Consider the following 27,149-nt stretch of genomic DNA (forward strand, 5'->3'; position numbering starts at 1 on the left):
GGTTTTCACCTGATATTTTATTTTTTCTCTTATTTTTCATTTTTATTTCTTTTCCTATCCTACTCTACTTGAAAAAACAAAATCATTTTCAAGTGTAGGAATACTTCCAATGGAGCCACTTGCATAACTGGATGACAGATAAAATCATGTGTAGGCTCGAAACATATTCTTTGATATGTACCTAAATGTAAGAGACCAAATGCTTTGACTTTGATGATATCAAGCACAGTTGAGGAAGAGAGTATTGTTGCAACTTAGTGATTGCCTGGAACCATATTTCAATATAGTTTTGATGCCCCTAGTCCACTTTCTAATTTCGATCATCTTTGATGTCATTCTTCCATGAAATTCAGATATTATTCTTTTCATTGATTATTCTCTTGAACACATAGATGATATGATGGTAAACATGAGGCCACTTTCCCAATCTCTGATTCTAATGTCTTCTCTTTGTTAAGCACAACCCATGATTCTTTGGTCTTCTCATTTGAATATTATTTTTCTATATGTTGTCCTTCAATGATATCAAGAGAATCTATTTTTTGTGATAATCTTAATGAGATAAGATGAATACCATTTAGATCAAGGGGAGATGTTTGGAAGTGTTGTACCTCAACGTTGCAAGTGGACTGAGCTACTTCTTTGTGTGGGTTCAGAAATGGTGGTACAGGTAGTTGAGTGGGAGTGGATGTTTGAGATGGATGTGGTTTGGGTTGTGGTTTTGGTGGAGGTGAATGGTAGGGATAACATGGAGTTGGGTATGGAATCTATTGAGGAAAATATTTAGCATATTATGGATGGCTCTGATAAGTTCCTTGCCAAACTTGTTGCCAAGATTGGTTTTGGGGTTGAGATGGCGAAGGTTGCCAAGGAAAGGGTATGTTCCAATTACTTTGAGATGGATGTGCATAAGCTTGAAATTTTGGATTAGGCTCTTGCATCATATAAGGTTGAATAGGCTTCCATGGTCCTCTTGGAGCTACATAACATAGTTGCATTGGAAATTTACTTGCTCCATTGTCCTCTTGGTACAATTCCTTCAACCTTGGTAATGAGGGGCAATATTTAATAGCATGTGATTCTACATGGACAAAAAAAATCAGCATCTTCTTTTTCCTCATATTGCATTATTAACATTTCTACTTGTTTGGTTAGATTACTAAGCATTTATGTTTTAAAGTCGTCAAACAAATTTCCAAGTTTAGCTTGACTTACTGATCTTGATGCTAATTTACTTACTCTTTCACTTCCTCTTGATATGTGTTTGAATGTTTCACAAATTTCTTCAAATGATAATTTGTATACATCACCTCTACTCATGATATCAAGGAGATCAATCCACTCATCCCTAATTGTTCTAAGAGGGTTTTTAGTGTACCAGATCCTAAATGATGTAATTTTTCTCTCTGAACATTATACATGAACCTCTCTATTAGATCCTCAAGGCTCTCATATTATTTTTTATTCATTCTAAATATTTCTTCTTTAAGATCATGATCTTTATATTTTTCTATAAATATATCTTTTGCATATCATTCTCTGATCTTATTGAATTAGTCCCTAAACTCATGAACCATTTAAGAGCTCTATCCTTCAATGTTGTCGGAAATAATCTCAACTTTTGAGTGTTTATTAAGTAACCATAAGATATAAAAACAATTTCAAATTCAAAGAGAAAGGTTTCCAGATCATCTGACCTTAGACCATGAAATTTTGGAATAAAATACGTAGGGATGCTTATCATGTGCACACTAACATCAGTATCTTGAATAAGAAAACTGAGAGGATCTTCCTCATTATCATCATCTCCATCCATTTCTTCTTCCTTCTCTACCACCTCTTCTTCTTCTACCTACAAAAATGAATAGTGATGTGGCTTTTACTGCACCACGTGATCAAATGGGGGGGTTGGTGTTGGAGAAGTATTTTTTTTTTGGAATAAGAATGCTAATGCAATGCAATTTTCTGTTTTTGAAATGAAATATGCCTAATGAAATTTTTTTGTTTATGTATACAGTAAAAGAAATGAATCAACTAGGGAAGAAAACAATGCATACTTTGACACCTCCGTAGCAACGATGCCAAAAAGTGATGAGCCTCACTCTTGCAACAAGAATGTTGCAACTCCCAAGACTACTCACTTTAATTATCAACCTGGGGTTTGTACAAACTTAAGAGGTATCAGCACTATCTATGCAACATAAAATGTGTCCTTCCTTTGTTTTCATGATGTAATGGAGTGCATGTAATGAAATCAAATCCTAAACTAATTGCAGAAAATGAAATCATCGAAATCGAAACCTTAACCTATTGCAATAAAGAAAATACAAGGAAAGAAACATATTATAATTTCATAAAGTAAAGACCATGAACTAAATGTCAACCATTACATTTCAAATATTTTAGATCCATTAACAAAGTTTATTGGATGTGGCAATCAAGAAAATCATCATTGTATTATCCAATTCATAAATTTGTCCATTAACCCAAATCATTGAGATGTTTTGCATGGGTAAAAAGGCAAGTCCTAAGTGGTGTTTATTATTCTTCAGCCATTTATTTAGAGCCTATAGGTCATGATTCAACCCTAAGGGACCAATACCAAGCTTCTTCAGTGAATCTGGGCAAATATATACATGTTGGAAGGTTGTTATAGGAGATCCTATAGCTACTACAGGATGTTACAAATTTGCTACAGAAAGTTATAATTCACCGAATGACTAAGAAAATCAAATCCAAATTGGATGGGACAAATTGTTTTAATGAATAGGATGTGTTATGTCTCCATTCCCAGTGGAATAACTCAAAAATGCCTCTGTTAAGCCATGCTAAAAAATAGTAGAAAATTACTAGTCTAAAATCTAGAAATTCAAGAACTATTGAGCTAGTAAGTCTATCAAATGCCTAACCTAATCAAGTGTACATGAAATTAGGTAAAAAAAATTATTAAATCAATTTTTTTGTGATCTAATGCAAGTGGGATGAACTTGATTAGAGCTCATTAGCATGCTCTAAAAAATAGCAGAAATTTATTGTTATTTGCCACAAGGGACTTCCAAAAATCTAGATTTGGGAATAAACAAACTAATCCAAGTATATCAATAAATATTATCACCTTCCAAAATTGTTCCAATGATGAAGTGATGCTTGTGATCCTAAAAAATAACTTACTTAAACCATTTAATCCAATCCTACAAAGAGAAATCATTAATACTAAATGCAAAAATAGAAAAAAGACAAGAACAAGAGATGCATGTGAATAAGAAGTGAAAAGAAAAAAAGTAAAGGATACAAAAGGGCTATGAGGCTTCTGGGATGGCCAATCTCAAGGAAAATCATAGTCCTATGAAGGAGACCAAGATTTAGAAGCCGAACATTGCACCAATCTTCATTATTTCCATCAATACAATTACATCCTACAAGAAATGATAGCGGAGCTGCAAAAATACGAGTTCTCTCCACAATAAGACTAAGAAAAATAAACCCCTAGTTGTAAATTTGACTTGGTACTTATATAAAATTATTAGGAAGCATTACCCATTAAAGGAAGAAGATTTACCCACTAAAATCCCTCAAATAGTGGATCTAGTTCCCAATACTAAGAATCTGGATTAAATGATAGGGGACACATTCCTAGATTTTCTAAATCATTGGAGCTCCATAATCTATGCAATAATTTCATAATATATTCTTGATTTATTATTTTAAATTGATCCTCCTATAGTAGGGATAAGTCCCTAAATTATCTCCTCCTTCAAATCTTCATAATTTGCCCAATATTCTCACAATATTCTACAAAAATAAATAATATTAGGCACAAAGATGAAATTATCCATAAACCTTCATAATGAACATATTAAAGTTAAAAATACATTACCTAATGAGAAAATAGAGGTTTAATGTGCTAAAGGATGGTGATATGGGCCTTAATTTATGTCTAATGTGGAGGCCCATCATCTGCCATGACATTAAACATGAGAATGGCCACCTGACTGTTTCTCCATACTGAGAATCAATTCTCAATCTGACTGCAAACTTCAACCAAGCACTGTCTTTTATGTGGACAAATCTCCCATCACTAAGGCTCCCCTTTCTTATTCATGGTTTCACACAACTTGGTTGAACTTTGGCATGGATTCATTGTGAACTACTATCCTTGTTGCCTTGTCTTAGTGCTTTCTGCAGATCCATCTGACTCCAGAAACCAACTTCATTGATCTACATTTGTTCTTCAGATTCTGACCCATTCATCCATTTAACTCACTAAGTTATGCATCATAGCACAAATATGGCTTGTCTCACCTCAAAGCAGACCCAACCCTCTTTTTTGTATATCATGTTCCTTGTTGCCTTGACCCAATGATATTTGACAGTTGCTTTACTCCTACCAACTCCTCTGCATGACTTTGTTCCTTGCTTTTGACTCATCCATCTGGCATACACCTTTGTACTTTCATATCAGAGCCATAACATATCATAACTCATACAAGATGGATGTTATGATATCACTTAGTTCTCATACCCTTAGCCCCTTGGCGCTTAGCTCCTTTGGCATTTTCTTTCTCATAGGACTAAGACCAGTGACTGTCAGATTAGAGCTATATTTGAGCCCCTCTATATCATAACTTCAACAAGAAATATGTTACAATATTACTCAGTCCCGATATCCTTAGCTCCCTTTGTTCAACCCTTAGTCCCTTTAAGCTCCATATGAACATATGCTAGGTAATATCAGAGCCCCCTTTATTGTAACTTCTCAACCATAATTTGCACAAGAGTCACAATGTTCTTATCCTCCGATATTATAACCTTTGATATGTTTATGTCACTTCCACACTTGGCAACTCTTGGGAGGTGACACGTGTCACACTGATTTGTCCCATTGGACCACTAAAAATGCTAAAACAAGATGCCACATGTCCAACATACTGTCACGTCATGCTGACACCACTAACCACTTTAGTTTCTTGGTCCCACTTACATGCCACCATGTGTCCTATGGGAGGAGAGAGAAAGAGTCCTAATTAGTCTTGGTTTTGCATCAATTCCTTTGTTAACTTTCTCGACATTCCTCAACACTTTTAGAAATATCGGCCCCGCTAGATAACGTAACTTCTTAAAATACCATTGTTAAGAAGTTAAGATATTTTGATATCACAGACCTCCAATTTTGATGTCCTTCATCCTTTGATATCCCAATATGTCATGCTCTAATGCTCCGATATTATAGTCTCTAGGGTTCCAATATCGGGGCTCGAGGTGATCCAACCTATTATATAGCTTTCTCTGATATGCTGACATCCAATATAGCCTACTCTGATGTGATAAGCTCTAATACAACCTTCTCTGATGTGTTGACCTCTGATATTTCAATCTTCTTAGGGCTTCAAGTCCGTGAACTTTGAAAGACCATAACTTTATATTTGAGATGCCATTTTATACTTCCACACGCCGTTGGAAAGATATTTCAGAGAACTTTCCAACTAAGAGGGTCTGATGTAGACTTTGATCCCATATACTACCTAGAAAATGGATGCAAACTCTCTACCATTCTTTTCTCCTTGACTCTTCTTCTTATGTCTAGAATCCTCAACTCCCAACCCCCATAATCATCATTTTATGGCTTCTCTAGTAATACTGCTACTATGATGATTCTCTATAGAGAACTGCAACAGTGACGGATTCCTCCTGGCCCATCACTTTACTCATTATCTTATGGCTTTTTCAATAATCCTTCTACTGTGATGTTTTTCTATAGAGAACTACAGCAACCATGGGATTCCTCTTAGGTTATCACTGCCAACATTTGTTATGACAAGCATCCATGCTATGCTAGTTGACATCAATTCCAATACTTGCAACATATCTTTATTAAGTCATTAGCCATCTAGACAATGCCAACTATCTAAAAATACATATATGCACATTTTCTCAACCAGCAAATAAAAGGATATGATGCCTACACTAGAAATGTTGGAACTAATACTGATGGGGGGGGGGGGCACGGGTGAATCAGTATTTACAAATCAATAACTTTTTCATTCCCATAATCAGATTTATATATGCTACTTCAGAGAAGGGAACTCGTGTGTGCACGCAACTGTTCTTAAGGAAACCAGCGTATATCTAGTGAACTTATGATTTAGTTAATTCATCATATGTTGATCTTTAATCAGTGCATCAATACTTTATTAAACATTAAACAATAACCATGTGCAGTAATAACAAAATAAACCATCACACGAAAGCAACACACATGAACACCAAGATTTAAGGTGGGAACCCAATGTGGGTGAAAACCACCTACTGCTGTCATCTCTGTTTTCTTTTAATAATAAAAAAATCTGTTTACAATCTTGTACTGGTGTAGACTCATACTAGTACATAGGCACCCACCTGCAGAAGGCTACAACCTTCTCTCTTTCTCCAACTTCTTCTTTAAGGGAGCTACAACCCCCTAATTCGTGTACTAGCCGATATATTTACCAGTACGTAGGCTCCGACCTACAGAAGGCTACAACCTTCACTCGTTCTCCAACTGCTGCTAGAAGGGAGCTCTAACCCCCTGATCAAATCACCAGCCACTACTGGTAGGAAGCTTTGACTTCCTCACTGAAGACTCCAGCCCTCAGTATCCTCCATGGACCACGTTTCATAAATTTTCAGACTGGATGCTCCTGGTACACAAAAATACACATGAAGGCCTCGTTTCATCAAATTTTCATACTGGACCCATTAGTAACATTGAAGCTCACAATCAATACAACCATCAAATACATCTGCATCAACCAATCATTGAAACCCAATCAATCTCTGATATAACTGAAACCCAATCATCAATCTCTGATATAACTGAAACAATCAATCACTGAAACCTCTGAACCTCTAACACAAATGAATCAAACAATCACTAAACCTCTAACACAACTGAATCAACCATTCATTCAAACTTAATCAAATTCAACCAATCAATTGGAACAGACAGATCACTATAACCAGTACACAGATCTAAACCCAGAACACTGCATCAACAACTAGAACTAACTGTAACCTCAAAAGGCATCTGTCAGAATGTATACTCTCCTTTAATGAGGCAAACCTGCGTGTATACGCTACTTCCTTTTGCCCAACTTGTGTATACTTCTAAAGATAATGAATCATAAAATCTCTGAACCATAAACTATACCAACCAGTGCCATTCTAAAGATCTACTGTCATATTACTGAGTTCTAAACAGAGAGTAATGAGGATCACCCTTCTTTCTCAATCAATTCTTCAATGAGACAAACTCTTTATGCATTCAGTTTTATGTACAGATCTGAGAAGAATTCATCGACAGACAACAGTAACAACAACACTGATCTAATAGATCAGTCATCTTAGAACATCAAGCTTTTCTTTTGCATACGCTACTTGGAAGAGCAGAACCAGGGTGTATACGCACCTTTACCAAAGCGAACCAGCGTATAGATATGCAAATACTTACTTATAACTTCTCTACAATTCCCAACTTCAGATATACCCAAATCATCACATATAAAGAATAAAACATGTGTTAGCGATTAGATCTAGCCCATCCATTACCAAATTACATAATGATAAGTCATTATGATCCTGATCCATCATTAGATCTCATCCATCATCAAACGCTCAAGTGCATATTTAGTCTAGATCAAGCAAAGCATCAGAAACCCATAACATGCATATTTTCCTTTGATCTAACACTTCATAAGATATTCATTACTTGTGCACTTAGCCCTTTGATCTTCTCCTCCTTATATACTTAGATCCTTTGTCAATACCTCGGACCAAAACCACTTAGGACCAATACCTTGGACCAAATACCTAGGGTCAATACCTCGGACCAAATACCTTGGACCAATACCTTGGACCAAAATACCTCAGACCAAAACCTTGGTTTTCCAACATGTACGCGCTTTTCCTCCTGTGGGAGTGCGTGTATATGTATATGCTCTTTTTGTTTTGTGGACCAGTGTGTATACGTTTTTTTGACTAAGTGGACCTACATATACTTCTTAAACTGCTTTACATCAACCTTTTCTTTTACCTTCTTTATTCTGATCAGTAGACCTCAGTTCCATCTTCCTGTTCTTCTGTACCAGTGCCCTGTTACCTCTGAATAGACCTGTTACACTATAATTTTCCATATTACTTCTAAAATGATTCCTTTGAACTGCCCTGCATTTTTTCACATCTGTAAACACAACTGCCATGCATTCTGTCACATCTGATATCTCTCCTGTAGATTCATCTAGTTACGTAGATTCATCTAGTTACCATATACAAGTGAGTTGTTCTACTGAAAGTGGGTTGCCATCAAGTACAACACATGCATCATAATGCCAACAAGAAACAAGGGAATCCAGAGGCTAACACCTACACCCTCAAAAGTAGTACCAAGATTCACCTCCTTCTCAAGAAGTCCAGAATCCATTGCCAAAGTCAAACTTGCATGCAATATCTAGCACCACAATCTTGTGCCACTTGCCCTCTCAATGAACTATTACCAGCTCATTGTTCCAGGGCACAATTCCAATGTGCTTCTGATTCCATCTAGTAATGCTAATAACCAAAACAAATTCATCCCCCAACCTTCCCTTCTCTGTTATACATCCCCTCGGGAAACCTAGTCACCCCCTTCTGTGCAGTCACATACCTTCCAAGTTTCACGGGCTTCCCCTTCTCTAATACACAGTCCCTTGGGCGACCCCTCCCTTGGAAAGGTTTCCATGCAACAGAAGGTCCAAAAACCAAGGCATATCTCAGTCTTAAAACCATCATACCAGTCATATAATGCTCATGGAAATCAATGAACATTATTGGGTACTAGTGTCCCAAAATGCCTGGATCCCTAAGTTTTTTACTAGCATATTGCTGCCTCTTCCAATTCCTTTCACTACTGTTGATAATGCTTGTAGTCAGTTTTAACCACCCAACCCAATCATTTTCCATGCTTTCCTATACCAAGCACATAATTTCCATTAAATTCAAATCATACCTCATTGGTGGCCCATCAATAAAGTAAACTTGCAATTTTTTTTACTTCCTGTCACAACAAGTCAAACTTGTAGTTTGATCAAAGCATCATGTATAAACATATCACAACTGGTTAGCTCAAAATGCAACCATCATAATCAAAATTATAGATCACATGTCACCATCATAAACCATAATCATAGATCACATGCAACCATCATAATTCAGATCCATAGATCATATACATAATAGAACTAAAATAAAATATTGATATTTATCCTTCAATCGGTCCTTTTCTTCTTCCTGTATGCTTGTCCTTTTTGTACACACACTGGATCAGTTACCAAACCTGGAAAGCACCCAGTACCTTATCTTCTCTTCAATCACACACATGTACATACAATGTACATCACACACATACACCCACACACGACGTACAACACCACACAATACATCCACCTACACCCAGTGTACAACAAAACTAATACACCTAAACCCAGTGGAAAACGAAACACATACACCTATACTCGGTGTACAATACAACGCATACACCTAAACATGGTGTAAAACACTACACAATACATACACCTATACCTGGTGTACAACACTACGCATATACGTACACAAAGTACAACACAACGAATACACATGTCATGATAAAACAACTGCATAATACACATAACACAATACCACATGTGCACAACACAACATGTATGATGGGTACACAATGTCACATGTACACAACACCACCTGCACAACATGTACACAACACCACATGTGACCGACATCACCTGCACAACGTGTACACAACACCACCTGTACAATGTGTACACAACACCACATGTACTACATGTACATAGCACCACATGTGCGCAACACCACATGCAGGACATGTACATAGCACGACCTACACATAACACCACATGTACAACATGTACAATATGTACACAACACCACATGCACGACATGTACATAGCACCACATGTACAACATGCATACAACACCATATGTACATAGAACAACATATACAACACATACATAACACAATATGTACACAACACCACATATCCAATGTGTGCATAAAACCATATGTACACAACACCACATCTCCAACATGTGCACAACAACATATGCATACAACACCGCATTTCCAAAATATACATAGCACTTTATATTCACAGTATCACATATGCAACATGTACACAACATCAATACTGCACATCCAGATACCACACTATCCTTACCAAGAAATCCTGCTTCTAGTGTCTTTCCACTATCCATGCTTGTCCCAACATGTTATATATCACACCACTTTTATTCCGCTGATGTATCCCTCAGCATTACCTACCATGGCATAAACATAGATAGAGTATAATCACATAATATTAATTCATATCCACATGATACTTACCTCATAGATCTATTAGGGCTACTCCTCCACTCGATTCCTCATAAACCATGAACCTCTTCATGTCATTCACCTGCATAAGAAATCATTCCTTCACAAGCATGATCCTTGACGACCCTGTCAAACAATGACATACATACATACATACATATATACACAAACATTATCATAAAACAATCTTGATCCCTAACGACCTTGTCAGACAACAACATACATACATACATATATAGACATCAACATAAAGAAATGATGATCCCTGACGACCCTGTTAGATAACAATATATGTACATACATATATAATATAGTCATCAACATAAGCATGTTCACAACATAATTACTAGATATTGTAAGATTAAGGTTATGAGAACTCCCTTTATAAATGTAATGCATGCACAACATCAAGAATGTTGAGTCAAATTATAGCCTTATAATTTGATTAACATAAATCATCAACCCAGGCAGGTAAGCTTGTGAGATGCATGCAAAGTATATGCAGGCTTAACACTATAAGTGTTGATTAATCTAACTAGCCAATCACACAAAACCAATGACTCTTTCTTGCATCAATCACTTAGTAGCAAAGGCTATAGAGTGCATCAAACTTCCCTCTACAGCTCTTAAGATTGTTGATGATTATTAGGAAAAGATATAGAAATCAACTTACAGCAAATTCAGAAATTCAATCAACATTAGAAATCAAATCTTCATTAACTAAATTCCACACATGAACAGAAAACTAGTTCATTTAATCTAGTGCTGCTGATATATTAGAAAGAGTGCATTAGCTGTAAAAATAAACTATTGTTACCTAACATAAATAAAATGCATAAATACTAAACTACGGGAGTTGTGAGCAAAGGGAGCCCTCCCTTACTTACAACCCCTTCGAATTAAAAGAGCTTGCTCAGTGAAATGGAAAAAACATATATCTTTGTATTAATATGAAAAAGATACAGTTGAGTACAATATGATACACAGTCTGTGCTGAAAACCAACCCAACAATATAACAACCCCTATCATAAAAACTAGGACATAATGTATACATTTACAAAGCCCACATATGGCTCGAAATAAAGGAGACTACTAATCTAAGGCATTGGCTAACATAACTGTTACAAAATATTAATTTTAGCCATATTGGGTATAATCTATGATTGAAAGAATGGATTAGATGAAATTTGTTACATGGTTGTAGCTTTCCCCAAAATAGCCAACAAGAGAAGGCTTCTGAATATGGGCAATGTTGTTGGCAGATCTGAAATGGCCAATAGGATAGAAACCATATGTGATATATTCCCCACAAAACCCATGTTCCTGTTTGACTTAGATATTCATGGAACATGGCTAACCATCGATATTGTTGTAGGAAATTAGGCGGTTACAGGAAATCCACGACTACAAGAAATCCGGAGTGATTGCAGGAAATAGAATCGCACAACTATCTGCAGGAATTATGGGCCTATTTTTGAATCAAAACAAATCTGCACAAGAACTCGAGATTAGTTGGCATGGTAATTAAATAAAGAATAGCTAGCTAAGGAATACTCAAAGTTAAGGTAAAAGACACTTTTTAGTGTTAATTTGCATACCTTCATCCTGTGACACCCTTTTGGCAAAAAAATAAGTATTATAATCGAAATAGGCATAATAGGGGTTAAATATAGTTCATAATGGGAGAGTTAAAGTATGGAAAAAGGTGTCAAAATCGGGAAAAACCAAGCCCCAACATCTCCCCCACACCTAGCTCCTTACATGCCCCTTATGCAATAAAAATTGCTGCGTCTTCCCCAAAAAGAAAAAGGAAATCATTCCTTATCCTAAGCTACAACTACTGCAGCCAACTGATCTGCTACCTTTGCCAACTAATCCAACTGGTTACCACTAGATTCTGCAGGAATTTGACCCTTGTATAGTTCGTTCTTCTTTTTCAGATGGTCGATCCTAGCCTGCTTCTTTTTCATAATTCGGGACGCTTTCTAGACCCAATCTTCATGCTCTTTTTGTATACGCAGGTTGTTCTCCTTCAGTGTCTCACTTTCCTTTCTCAAGGCTCTCTCTGAAATGGTGAGCTCAGTGATTATTTCTTCCAATTCCTGCAGAGACCGTCTCTTCTGAGGGGTTACTTCCCCTTCCTGATGTCCTTGGAGAGATTGAGGGGACCCAAGGTCCTCCTCTGGTTGTTGTTCCCCTTCTGTGTTATTCCCGCTTCCATGCAGTGGGGAGTCCTGAAAGGACATCGCTTCTTCATCGATAAACTCAACCGACTCGATCTTCTCTTCACCTTTGGGTGCATCGTGGTGTTTATCCTTCTTCTAACCGATGTCTCGCACAATACTTCTTCATCCGCAGTATTTTTTATAGCCAGTTGAACAGCCTGTCTTCTAGTAAATCTTTTTGTAGAGGTGGAAGTGCCATTCTTCTACTTAGGCTGTTTACCCACAGTCTCCCTTGTCATTTTTCCCAGCAAGATTCAGTTGTTCATTTTCCTTTATTCACATACACTTTCTATCCGACTCACAAATAAAAGAAAGAAGCTCACTGACATGCTTATTGCCCATTGTCATTATTATTTTCCATTGTCATCTTCCATTTTCTTTTTTCCTTTCCTATCCTTTTTAATTTCGCAAATAAACCCTGCTTCAATGCAAATTATTGAGTCCACAATCCTTTGAGTCTAAAATCCTTGCAAAAACACCCTGAGGCTTGCATGCCTTAATGGTAAGTTCCCATGCTGACAAACAATGGAAATACATCAATGTCCCTTATTCATCGGATCTTCTAGGTACTCGACAATAACAAAATTATTCGTACTTAGCAAGATGTGTTTGGGCATCTTGACTCACATTTTCATCAATGGTGAGAGTTCTCGTGACTAATGGCATCCATTAATGGCAACTAAGTCAACAATTTCCTGCTACATTCAACATCAGAACATCTATTCACATGGCAGGAATTGTGCCAATGAGTTTTGAAGACATGAAGACTATTATTTTCAACATTTTGGAGCAAATGTAGAAGATATGTAGCTAAAAAACTAGATGGAAACCGTGGAATTAGACAGTAGCTGTCGAACTAGATAGCACTTGCAGAATCAGAAAGCAACTGCAGAATGAGATGACAACTGCAAAATCAAATAACAGCTTCGGAATCAAATGGCAGCAATAGAATCAGCACTATTCCGCAGCAGATTCAGAGCAAATAAAAAGTCATCTTGACTCTTTTCTCTGTAACTTGTCCAACCACTTAAAGAAGATTATGATCAGAATTTTGCAGCCACCACACATGCAGCTCATCCATTTCTAAAGGGTAAGTTAAGGTATGTCATTTTCTAACATTTTACCATAAAATTCCTTGAAAAGCTAGAATGATAATTTTTGGAAAAAAACATTTCTCTTCCTCATCTCATAAAATTGCCAATATCATCAGTTGGGGGGGATATTCATATTCATATCACATTCAAAAGCCCACATACTTTCAAAAGATATTAACTATTACATTATTGTTATGAGCATACAAAGGCTTGTCAAAAGTACTAAAAAGATAATTGGATACAAACACAATCATGGTTGTCACACAAGAACCAACTATGATTCAATACAATAAAGATATATTTTGCAACAATAATCAAATTATCATTATGCAAAGTTCAAAGATCAAAAATGAATGGAACAACAAAATATGGTTGTAACACAAGAACCAACCATGTTGCAATTGAACTAAAAGATTTTGCAGAAGTATGAAGTTATCAAATGATATCATGCAAAGTTAAGCCAAAGCTCAAGGATCAAAAAGAATTAATGTAATAGATTGCATGAGGACTTGTAATAGCTTCAGTTTGGGGGTATGTTGGGCCTTGACATTGTCATTCACTTCCATTACATTTTCGTTATATTTCCATATTGTCACCTTCACTCCACCTTTATTTCATTACATTTACCTTACCATTATATTTATTGGGTCACATTTATGTTTTTCCAAACTTTATTAATTATTAGAATTTTTAAGTGAATTTATAGTTAAAAATTAGAAAATAATGTGCATATGCTTATACCTAACAAGTGGGATGAGATTGTTGACATGTGTAGGTCAAAAGGAAGCTTCTAAAATACCCTTATGTGGTCTCCCAAACCAAATTCGAATTTGAGTCGAGAAAATAATGAGATCATGAGGATATGTGTCTTATCATTTCCTATTTGTATTGAAACTCTAAGAAGACATGTGTCTTATCATTTCATATTTTGATTGTAACTCTATAGATATAGGGAGAGATTCATACACTCTCATTAATGAGATAGCTTCTCTTCTTTTTGTATAAATAGGGGAAGTTTTCTCCTATCATTTTGGATGTGAAAAGTTGGGGAAATTCTCTTGTTTTGAATATAGAATTTGGATTTGGCACCATGCTCATGAGTGATGTTCACTTTGATTTGGTTATTCTTGCATTTGGAGCTTCTCAACTTTCTATCCCTCATGCTTTTGGATTGGCCACATATAATGTGTAAGATTTATTGTTTTCCACAGTTTAATATTTATTGCTTTCATAGATTAAGATTTATTTATTTCATATCTTTTCCTGTGTGAGAGGTTAAGGGTAATTCTTTTTATTTGCTTTCATATCTATAAATTAAGAGTGATTTTTTTTGCTTTCATTTCATATCATGTGGTTTTGATTATTCATTTCATAAGATCCTGATTTCATAATGCACACATGATCCCTTAGAGTAGATTTAATTTCATGCAATTTCATTTCTAAAAGTGTGGTAGATTAAGATTTCAATTCCTACAAGTGTGGTAGATTAACACTACAATTCCTGCAAGTGTGGTAGATTAAGATTTCAATTCCTGCAAGTGTGATATATCAAGATTTCAATTTCTTCAAGTGTCGTAGATCAAGATTTCAATTCCTGCAAGTGTGATAGATAAAGATTTCGTAGTTAGATTGATCTAAATTGGAAGTTAATTTCTAACATATATAGCGAAAGCATTCTTCGCAAGTTTTACGAAACCCCCAAGTTGACAATTAAATGATAGGTAATTAATTTGCCTCAACATTTTGGCGTCATTGCCGAGAAAGTGTGCATAGGAACTAGCTTTCAGTTTAGAGTGTATTTAATTTGTTTTGGTTTTTACTAACCATTTATGGACAAAGGGTCTAGAATACATCCCAAAGACTACATTGAGGAATGGTATCAAAAAGCGGTTACACCACAATATTCATCAATTATTCAAGAGATCCTTGCAACAAATCGAAAGGTCAAGTCAATTTTGCATATCCTAACAAACAATCAGGTACATTTTTTAAGTTTGCATATGGGCATTTCAAAAATTCTAATCTGTAAATGGCTTCATTGGAGGCATGAATACACTTAATATATATATATATATATATATATATATATATATATATATATATATATATATATATATATCTATATCTATTAGATAGATAGGAAAAATAAAAAGAAAAGGACTGATAAAATCTTGACTAAACAAAATAAAAATAAAAAAAATTCTCAAATATCCTCTCATTCTGCACTTCGTGTGACCTGGAGGATCAGAAAAAGAAATTGTTTTTTAGTATATAATAAAAATTATTTAGCTACAAAATGCCAATCAATTTAAAGTAAATAAATAAATTCCAAATGCATTTTCTTTATTAATAAATTGTTTTGTTTAAATGAAATATATATGTATATATTTTCAATTTAAAAAAAAATGTAACATATATAATTTAAAAAAAAAAAAAAAACATTTACAAAAAAAAAAACACATAAAAAAAATAAAACAAAAACAACCAAACGTAAACAACAACCAGGCAGCTATTCAAATCCTTCAATACCAGTTGCATGTATGGTGACTGCAAATCTGTTTATAGACTCCAATTTAATTTGTGCCTAAAAAATGTTGTAGCAGTGTTAAACACCAAGAGTTCTGGGAAAGGCGGTCAATTGGGGGTTATGATTTGAAAGTCAAAACCTTTGAAGAATGTTGCAGGACTTGCAAATCCATGAAAAAAAATGATGATCCTTACATCTGTAATGCATGAGTTTTCTGTGGGGATACAAAAATGATGCATTTGTATTTCTTGGGCAGATCTTTGGATCGGTAACTTCGTGATTAAGACTCAGTGGTTCAATTTCTTCAAAAGCGTTGTCCCATCTTTATCTCATTCCAGATTTTGAGTCCCCTAGAATTGTCCATAGGATGATTGATATAGTTAGATATTCCATTTTCCTTTGCTGGAAGACATCCATGCAGCCACAAGCCCAACCTTCAAAACCTGCAAATGAAAAAAAAAAAATCAAACCACAACAATCGATTTTTGTTGTTGGAACATCACATAAAACATAACTATTTTGACACACAACTTTGAAACGTATTTTCTGAGAAAACCTAGGCAAATTAGAAAAATCCAAGACGTGGTTTTTTCGAGAACAAGATGAATTAGGTAAGCCAAAAATGGTTTTCCGAATTTCACAAGCGTTTGAGCGAATTTTATGGTTCCTCGAAGCCTTAATTTCAAGATTGCATGAAAAAAATGGATTTTCAGATATAATGCACAGTTGTTGCCATGATCCAATTTCTCTGATCTTCGGGAGAAATATCCACTGAGATATGATTTCCTTGGCTAAATTTAGCTTGAGGCATTTGGAGAAAACACTTTGGGTTTGGTACGACAGAAAACAGCCTGAATAACGACGTTGGTATCAGTAAATTATGTTTGATAAAGTAGAGGCGACATCAACTATCATGTCTTCCACAGACCTGACAAGAACAGAGTGTCTTGTCTTTCCCTTTTTTTATTGATTTCAGCCTCTTGCTTCTCACCTTCTCAAAAGCTTGCTGATCGCTCAACTCAGACAGGCGAACACCATAGACTCACAAGTCATCACGTGCACAAAAATCATTGCTGTAATTCTGGGCTGCAGGTTGAATATACAATATAAATGAGCAATTTGTTTATTTATTTTGTATTGTGCTAATCATAGCTACTTTTACGCACTTGGTTTCTAAAATTTTGTGTTTGGTTCATCATATGTCACCCTAAATCTGACATTATCACCGCAAAATCCGATTATATATTTTTCTTCTACTATTCCTAGAAACAATAGCTACTTTACCTCGTATATAAACAGCATTGGACCATTTCTTTTCACATATAAACAATTAGTGGATTGACATATGATCTCTACATTTCTACACAGCATTTGATCCATGCTACCTCAGATATCTCTTGGTCAGCTCCCATTCAGATCAGATAGTTATGGTGCCACTTAGTTACGAGATTTTGCTAAAAGGTGCGAGTGGAGACAAGTTAAAGAAATTTAAATTTGTTGTTCAGCATGTTATTTTTGCAACACAGATGACGATTCAATAATGGCTTGCAGAACAATTGGAAAATTATTTAAATGATTTCCGAACATTTGGCATTAATATTGTCGCTGTGTATTTTTTTTATGAAGTTTTAACTTGTAGGACACAACAAATATTTGTGATGCCAATTGCCTTACTAAGCACAGTGCATGAATTCATCCGACAACAAGGAGTTAATTTATTTTTCATGGTTATTTCTTAAAAATATATTGTTATCGATATCATGAATTGGACTGAATATGACACTTGATTTTCCTTAGTCTGTTTCATTTGACATTTGGTGTAAGAATAGAAATGAACTGATCATTTCTTTATGCCAAGTTTTTTTGCAGGTTTTTGATGATTGAGTGATCATTGAAAAAAAACTAATTGTGTGCACAATTGGTCTTCAAAGGACTGATTCCATGAGCAACATAAGAACAAATATCCATCAAAACCATTACCTTTCCTCCCTTTTGAATTATAAATCCAACCAATCAATTCAAAGCAAGCCATAGTCATTTTTCCCAGCAAGAGCCAACTGTGGTTCATTTTCCTTTATTCACATACACCTTCCGCCTGATCCACAAATAAAAACAAGAAGCTCACTGACATGATTATTGCCCATTTTCATTATTATTTTTCATTGTCATCTTCCATTTTCATTTTTCATTTCCTATCCTTTTTCATTTCGGAAATAAACCCTGCTTCAATGCAAATTATTGAGTCGATAGTTTTTTGAGTCTAAAATCCTTGCAAAAACACCTTGAGGCTTGCATGCCTTAATGGCAAATACTCATGCCAATGAACAATGGGAATACATCAATGTCCCTTATTCGTTGGATCTTCCAGGTACTCGACAACAACAAAATTATTCATACTTAGCAAGATGTATTTGGGCATTTTGACTCTCATTGTCATCAATGGTGAGAGTTCTCGTGTTGACTAGTGGCATCCATTAATGGCCACTAAGTCAATAATTTCCTGCTATGTTCAACATCAGAACATTTATTCACATATAAGGAATTGTGCCAATGAGTTTTGAAAGCATGAAGACTATCATTTTCAGCATTTTGGAGAAAATGTAGAAGATATGCAGCTACAGAACCAGATGGTAGCTGCGGAATCAGAGAGCAGCTGCGGAATCAGAGAGCAGCTTCTGAATCAGACAGCCGCTGCAGAATCAAATGATAGCTACAGAATCAAATAACCGCTGCAAAATCAAATGGCAGCAGCAGAATCAGCACTATTTCGTGGCAGATTTAACAAGTTTTAATAAAAGCAAATAAAAATTCGTCTTGAATCTTTTCTCCATGACTTGTCCAGCCACTTGAAGAAGATTATGATTAGACTTTTGCAACCACCACACATGCAACTCATCCATTGCTAAAGGGTAAGTTAAGTTATGTCATTTTCTAACTTTTTACCATAAAATTCCTTGGAAAGCTAGAATGATAATTTTTGGAAAAAAAAACATTTCTCTTCCTCATCTCATAAAATTGCCAATATCATCAGTTGGGGAGGATACATTCATATTCATATTATACCATATTCATATCACATTCAAAATCCCACATACTTTCAAAAGATATTAACTATCACATTATTGTTATGAGCATGCAAAGGCTTGTCAAAAGTACTAAAAAAATAATTGGATACAAACACAATCATGGTTGTCACACAAGAACCAACTATGATGCAATCCAATAAAGATATACTTTGCAACACTAATATAATTATCATTATGCAAAGTTCAAAGATAAAAAAATGAATGCAACAACAAAATATGGTTGTAACACAAAAACCAACCATGTTGCAATTCAACTAAAAGATTTTGTAGAAGTATGAAGTTATCAAATGATATCATGCAAAGTTAAGCCAAAGCTCAAGGATAAAAATGAATTAATGTAATAGATTGCATGAGGAAATGCAATAGCTTCAGTTGGGAGGTATGTTGGGCCTTGAAATTGTCATTCACTTCCATTACATTTTCACTTATATTTCCATATTGTCACCTTCACTCTACTTCTATTTCATTAAATTTACCTTACCGTTATCTTTATTGAGTCACATTTATGTTTTTCCAAATTTTGTTAATTCTTAGCATTTTTAAGTGAATTTATGGTTAAAAATTAGAAAATAATGTGCATATGTTTATATATAACAAATGGGATGAGATTGTTGATATGTGTAGGTCAAAAGGAAGCTTTTAAAAAACTCTTATGTGGCCTCCCAAAACCAAATTTGAATTTGAGTGGAGAAGATCATGGGATCATGAGAATATGTGTCTTATCATTTCTTATTTGTATTGAAACTATAAGAAAACATGTGTCTTATCATTTCCTATTTTGATTGTAATTCTATAGATATAGGGAGAGATTCATGGACTCTCATTAATGAGATAGCTTCTCATCATTTTGTATAAATAGGAGAAATTTTCTCCTATCATTTTGGATGTGGCAAGTTGGGGAAATGCTGTTGTTTTGAATATAGAATTTGGATTTGACACCATGCTCATGAGTGATGTTCACTTTGATTTGGTTATGCTTGCATTTGGAGCTTCTCAACTTTCCACCCTCATGCTTTTGTATTGGCCACCTATAAAGTGTGAGATTTATTGTTTTTCATAGATTAAGATTTATTTTTTTCATAAATTAAGATTTATTTATTTCATATCTTTTCCTGTCTAGAAAGTTAAGAGTGATTGTTTTTATTTGCTTTCATATCTATAAATTAAGAGTGATTATTTTTTCTTTCATTTCATATCATGTGGTTTTGATTATTCATTTCATAGGATCCTGATTTGATAATGCACACATGATCCCTTAGAGTAGATTTCATTTCATGCAATTTCATTTCTGAAAGTGTGGTAGATTAAGATTTCAATTCCTGCAAGTGTGGTAGATTAACACTTCAATTCCTGCAAGTGTGGTAGATTAAGATTTCAATTCTTGCAAGTGTGATAGATCAAGATTTCAATTTCTGCAAGTGTGGTAGATCAAGATTTCAATTCCTGCAAGTGTGATAGATTAAGATTTCATAGTTAGATTGATCTAAATTGGAAGTTAATTTCTAACATATATAGTGCACACATGCTTTGAAAGTTTTACGAAACCCCCAGGTTGAGAATTAAATGATAGGTAATTAATTTGTCTCAATATTTTGGCATAGTTGTTGGGGAAGTATGCATAGGAACTAGCTTTCATTTTAGAGTGTATTTTATTTGTTTTTGTTTTTACTAACCATTTATGGACAAAGGGTCTAGAATGCAGCCTAAAGACTACATTGGAGAATGGTATCAAAAAGCGGTTACGCCGCAATATTCATCAATTCTTCAAGAGATTCTTATGGCAAATCGAAAGGTCAAATCGATTTTGCATATCCTTACAAACAATCAGGTACATTTTTCAAGTTTGGATATGAGCATTTCAAAGATTCTAATGCATAAATGGCTTCATTGGAAGCATGAATATACTTTATATATATATATATATATATATATATATATATATATATATGGTTTTTAGATAGATAGGAAAAATAAAAATAAAATGATTGATAAAATCTTGACTATGCTAACAAAAAAAATATAAAAAAAAATCTCAAGTATGCTCTCCTTCTGCACTTCGTGTGACCTGGAGGATTAGAAAAAGAAATTGTTTTGTTAGTATATCATAAAAATTATTTAGCTACAGAATGCAATTCTGCAGCTAATTTATGTTTTCATGATTTGATTTAATTCAATTTGATTTTTCAATCAACTTAAAAAAAAAAAAAAAAAAAAAATCCAAATGCATTTTCTTTATTAATAAATTGTTTTGTTTAAATGAAATATATATGTATATATTTTCAATTTAAAAAAAAAAATGTAACATATATAATTTTTAAAACAAAACATTTACAAAAAAAAAAAAACCACATAAAACAAATAAAACAAAAACAACCGAATGTAAACAACAACCACACAGCTCTTCAAATCCTTCAATACTAGTTGCATGTATGGTGACTGCAAATCTGTTGATAGACTCCAATTTAATTTGCACCTAAAAAATGTTGTAGCAGTGTTAAACACCAGGAGTTCTGGGAAAGGCGGTCAATTGGGGGTTATGATTTGAAAGTCAAAACCTCTGAAGAATGCTGCAAGACATGCAAATCCATGTGCAAAAATGATGATCCTTACCTCTGTAATGCATGAGTTTTCTACGAGGATACAAAAATGGTGTGGTTATTTTTCTTGGACAGATCTTTGGATCAGTAACTTCGTGATTAAGACTCACTAGTTCGATTTCTTCAAAAGCGTTGTCCCATCTTTTATCTCATTCCAGATTTCAAGTCCCCTAGAATTGTCCATATGATGATTGATATAGTTAGGTCTTCCATTTTCCTTTGCTGGAAGACATCCACGTAGCCACAAGCCCAACCTTCAAAACCTGAAAATAAAAATAAAAATCAAACCACAACAATCGATTTTTGTTGCTAGAGTATCACAGAAAACGTAACTATTTTGACACACGATTTTAAAATGCATTTGCTGAGAAAAACTAGGCAAATTAGAAAAATCCAAGACATTTGTTTTTTCTAGAACAGCGTGAATTAGGTAACGCAGAAATGGTTTTCCGAATTTCACAACAGTTTGAGCGAATTTTATGGTTCTTCAGAGCCTTAATTTCGATATTGGGTGAGAAAAACAGATTTTGAGATATAATGCACAGTTGCAACCATGATCTGATTTCTCTGATCTTTAGGAGAAATATGTGCCTAGATCCAATTTCCCTGGCTAAATTCCAGCTTGAGACATTTGGAGAAAACACTTTGAGTTTGGTACGACTGCAAAACGGCCTGAATAACAACATTGGTATCTGTAAATTATATTTGATAAAGCAGAGGCTGCATCAACTATAATGTCTTCCACAGACCTGACAAGAATAGAGCGTCTTCCTTTTCCCTTTTTTTATTGATTTCATCCTCTTGCTTCTCACCTTCTCAAAAGCCTGCAGATCGCTCAACTCAGACAGGCGGACACCATAGACTCACAGGTCATCATGTGCACAAAAATCATTGTTGCAATTTTGGGTTGCAGGTTGAATATACAATTTGAATTAGTAATTCGTTTATTTATTTTGTATTGTGCTAGTCATAGCTACTTTTACGCACTTGGTTTCTAAAATTTTGTGTTTGGTTCATCATATGTCACCCTAAATCTGACTTTATCACCGCAAAATCTGATTATATATGTTTCTTCTACTATTCCTAGAAAGAAGAGCTACTTTCCCTCATATATAAACAACATTGGACCATTTCTTTTCATATATAAACAGCGAGTAGATGCACATATGATCTCTACATTTCTACACAACATTTGATCCATGCTGCCTCAGATACCTCTTGATCAGCTCCCATTCAGATCAGATAGTTATGGTGCCACATAGTTACAAGATTTTGCTAAAAGGTGCAAGTGGAGACAAGTTAAAGAAAGTTAAATTTGTTGTTCAGCATGTTATTTTTGCAGCACAGATGATGATTCAATAATGACTTGCAGAACAATTAGAAAATTATTTAAATGATTTCTGAACATTGGGCATTAATATTGTTGCTATATATTTTTTTTTTCTGAAGTTTTAACTTGCAGGACACAACGAATCTTTGTGATGCCAATCATTTTACTAAGCAGAGTGCACAAAGTCATCCGACAACACAGAGTTAATTTATTTTTCATGGTTATTTCTTAAAAATGGATTGTTATCGATATCATGAATCGGACTGAATATAACACTTTTGATTTTCCTTAGTCTATTTCATTTGACATTTGGTGTAAAAATCAGAAAGGAACTGATCATTTCTTTTTGAACACACTCATGTTCTTTATGTCAAGTTTTTTGCAGGTTTGGGATGATTGAGTGATCATTGAAAAAAAACTAATTGTGTGCACAATTGGTCTTCAAAGCACCGATTCCATTAGAAACATAAGAACAAGTCCATCTCAATATCCATTAAAACCATTACCTTTCCTCCCTTTTGAATTATAAATCCAACCAAGCGATTCGAAGCAAGCCACAGTAATTTTTCCCAGCAAGAGTCTGTCACATGGAATAAGTCGATCTTGCGGACAAGATAGACCTTCCTAGAATCTAAATAAGACCTAATGACAAGCAAACCAACCAGACACTATCTTTCTCTAAATATGCTTTGATTAACAATAGCAAACAAGTGTTTCTAGGGCCTACCTTAGGTCCAATGCAAGCTTGTGGATGCCCTCGCTCCTTCGATCCAAATGAGCTCCTTTGTCGCGAATCTACAAACACAAACAAGGCAAACAAATTAAATAGCACCTGAAAAGAAAATTGCATAAAACATATTTAACATGAAAGTCAAGGAGTCCATGAAACAAATAACATGAGATATTTGTTGAGAAAAATGAGTTTGATTGTATTAATTCAAAAGAAGAAGAGCTTTACAACCTTTGCCTTGACGCTGTACAAGCTCCTCCCAGGGTCCAGCAAGAAGTCTCCTCTACTTTGACAAGTTTCACTCACTCCCCAATGAAGCCAAAAAGGTATGTGATCTCTCCTCTTAAGCTCAACTAGGAAGTCTTGATTTCACCAGCATTTACCCTAAAAAATGTTCAGCTTCTAACCTCTCCAGCAACCAGCCCAATGCCTGTATTTGTAGTTCAATGGAGGGAGGTTACTAAGTCCTCGTTCAAAGGGATAAAGCCCTCCTTCAAAGGGATAGCTCCTCTCATCAAGGGATTAGCTCCTTCTCTTTTGGGATGCATGAACCACCTCAGAGCGAACAATCCACGTCAAAATTCCTTCTAGAATCCTCTAGAATTAACCCAAAGTGAGTTTTTTAAGATAAAACTTGCGCCTTTTGAATTTCACAGGGGTCTGCACCCACACCATTAGGGACAGAGTGGGCAGGTCCGCAGTTTTTGTACACAGAAGGTGCGGGACCACAGGTGATAGTGAGAGAAAATGCGGAACCAGAGTTACATTGATTTTTAATGTCTTTCTCTCATTTCCAAAGCTTGACTTGAAGAGATGAGGTCTGAGACTTGCTTAGGAGGATAGTACAAGTGATGATAGACCCATACTAACTACAAATAATCATGGTGACGATATTTTTGTGTAACAGATTGCCCCCTAAAGTGCGAAGTCTGTAGTAGATGAGGATTTCTTATCATTTAGGAAGAGTGAAGTACTTTATCATTTCGAGGATTATCTTGTGGAGAGCCTGGTTGGAACCTGTAAAAACATTCAATGCAAGATATATATATGAGATCATATCATCGCTGAGGTAGGCATTCCCATACTCAGATCAAAACTGACTAGAAAACTAACTACTGCTCTGATATAGGAATGATCTTGTAAAACATCACAAGTATAGACTCAGGTGGACACAGTATGGACACAGCCATCTGTTTATGAATAGTCCATTATATAATGAATACAAAATTCCTCGCAGCCTGGATTGTGGAAACTAGATCCAGGGTCTTCATTTCTACTTCCCGAAACAGTACGATTCTATCCATGCGAATGAATGTGTTGATGTCGAACATGGTAGAAACCACTTGATTACCAGTCAATGATGTAAATTGTTAACAAGTGTGAGAGAAACCACCAGTGATGTCAATGGCTCTCAAAGTACCCAATACAATCCATGAGATGCGAATAAATGTGTTGATGTCGAACACGTCACGGAATCCTTTGATCGAAGGTCAATGATGCAACCTGTCGTCAAAGGCGAGAAAGCTGCCATTGAGGCATGCAGATCTCAAGGTACTGACGATTCCTAGATCATCTTTCTAGATAATGAGCTGATGTCGATAGAAAGCGATCCGTCGTAGGCAAGCCCACAACACGAAATTATAGATCAAGTTGAAGAATTTTAGTTGCAAGGACTGACTCAGGGATAGTCAAGATGGATGACAGATATTTTTCAGATGAATGGCTTATTGGCAGTGACCTCTTGAACACATAACGCCACGACAGATGGTTTGATGACAATTGACCCAAAGTTAATACCCAGAAACCGGCTGAAGACTTTCAATGTGGTTTGATCAACTGTTAGGCAAAGGATTTCCCAACCCAGGTGAATAAAAGTGTCGTGTTCAAGAGTGGTTACAAAGTATGACAAATAGATTCATTTTTCTCTCTTTCCCCCCACCATTTCTGGAAAGTACCTCTTTATTTTTGACAAGCTTGAGGACGATAACATTTGCTTGATTATAAGCTCATCCTTCGAATGAGTCCAACTTAGTTTAAATTCGAACCCTAAGAAGGAGTGGTTCGTTCCTGTTTGTAATTGAACAGGTCCTTTACTGTGAAATTTTAACGAGTCCAGTATAGGAGAAACTCGGCGTTTTTCAATTTTAGAGAGTCTGAAAAAACTTAAGAAGACTCCAGGGTTGACCTTTCTCGTAAATTTGTGTCTCCCAAGCCCGAAAAAGTATAAAATAATACTTGAGAGAACTTCTTGATCTTTTACGACGAAGGAGTACTTTTCGTCATTAGTGCCTTTGACCCGAAAAAGTAAAAAAGTGATCAATGACACGTCGTTTTATAACCAATATCGAATTTGAAACGACAAAAATCCGGCAATCTTTTCATGTTTTTACGGTCGGAAAAGAGCTGTAAGTGGACCGTCTTTTAATTCCGTTTTAACGAGTTTAAAAGAAACACTCGGAAATCTTTTCATGTTTCAGGAGTCAGAAAAGAGCTTAAAGGTGACTCTACATGTTTTTTCGTCGACAATGATAGATTTCGCCTGAATAATCCATTATTCTGCAAAAAAACACAAACATTACTCATACCTATTTGAAATAGATAAAAATGTCGCAAAAATACCTTTTCAAAGTGAAACATAAACAAATTTGCAATTTATTTACTCAAAAAACTTATAAAAAGGGCCTTTGTCAATTCATTTTTACCGTTTGAGTTTGGGTGAGAAAATAGTGCTTTTTCTCAGAAAACTTCCCGTGAAGATTGTGGAAAATCCAACCGTCGGAATTGAACGCCATCTTCTCCAGGTAATCCACATCATCCCACTCTTCATTTTTAACTGTTTAATTTTTTATTTTAGTCATTTATTTCATTTTTGGGAGGGTTTTTAGGCACAAAACCCACGCACGGGGGCCCGCAAGTTTACCATTGCGGGCCTGCAAACCCCGACTTTTTCTCCATTGGGAAAAAGCCCGGGGTCCGCACCTTCCATGTAGACAAAGTGTGGTCCCACGCACTGTGTCTAACCCGGATGGTGCGGTCCCCGTCGCAAGGGTTTTTAACCCAAAAATTCTCAAAAATGGACCACACAAAATAATTTCTAGCAATTTAATTTGTCTTTATACTTGATGCAGAGAGTACATCATGCTAGATTGGCGTGAATGAGAGC

The sequence above is a fragment of the Pinus tabuliformis genome, chromosome 4_1 (genome assembly GCF_031772625.1).
Source record: "Pinus tabuliformis cultivar Carrire ecotype Pingquan chromosome 4_1, CPIR1, whole genome shotgun sequence".
Lineage (NCBI taxonomy): Eukaryota > Viridiplantae > Streptophyta > Pinopsida > Pinales > Pinaceae > Pinus > Pinus tabuliformis.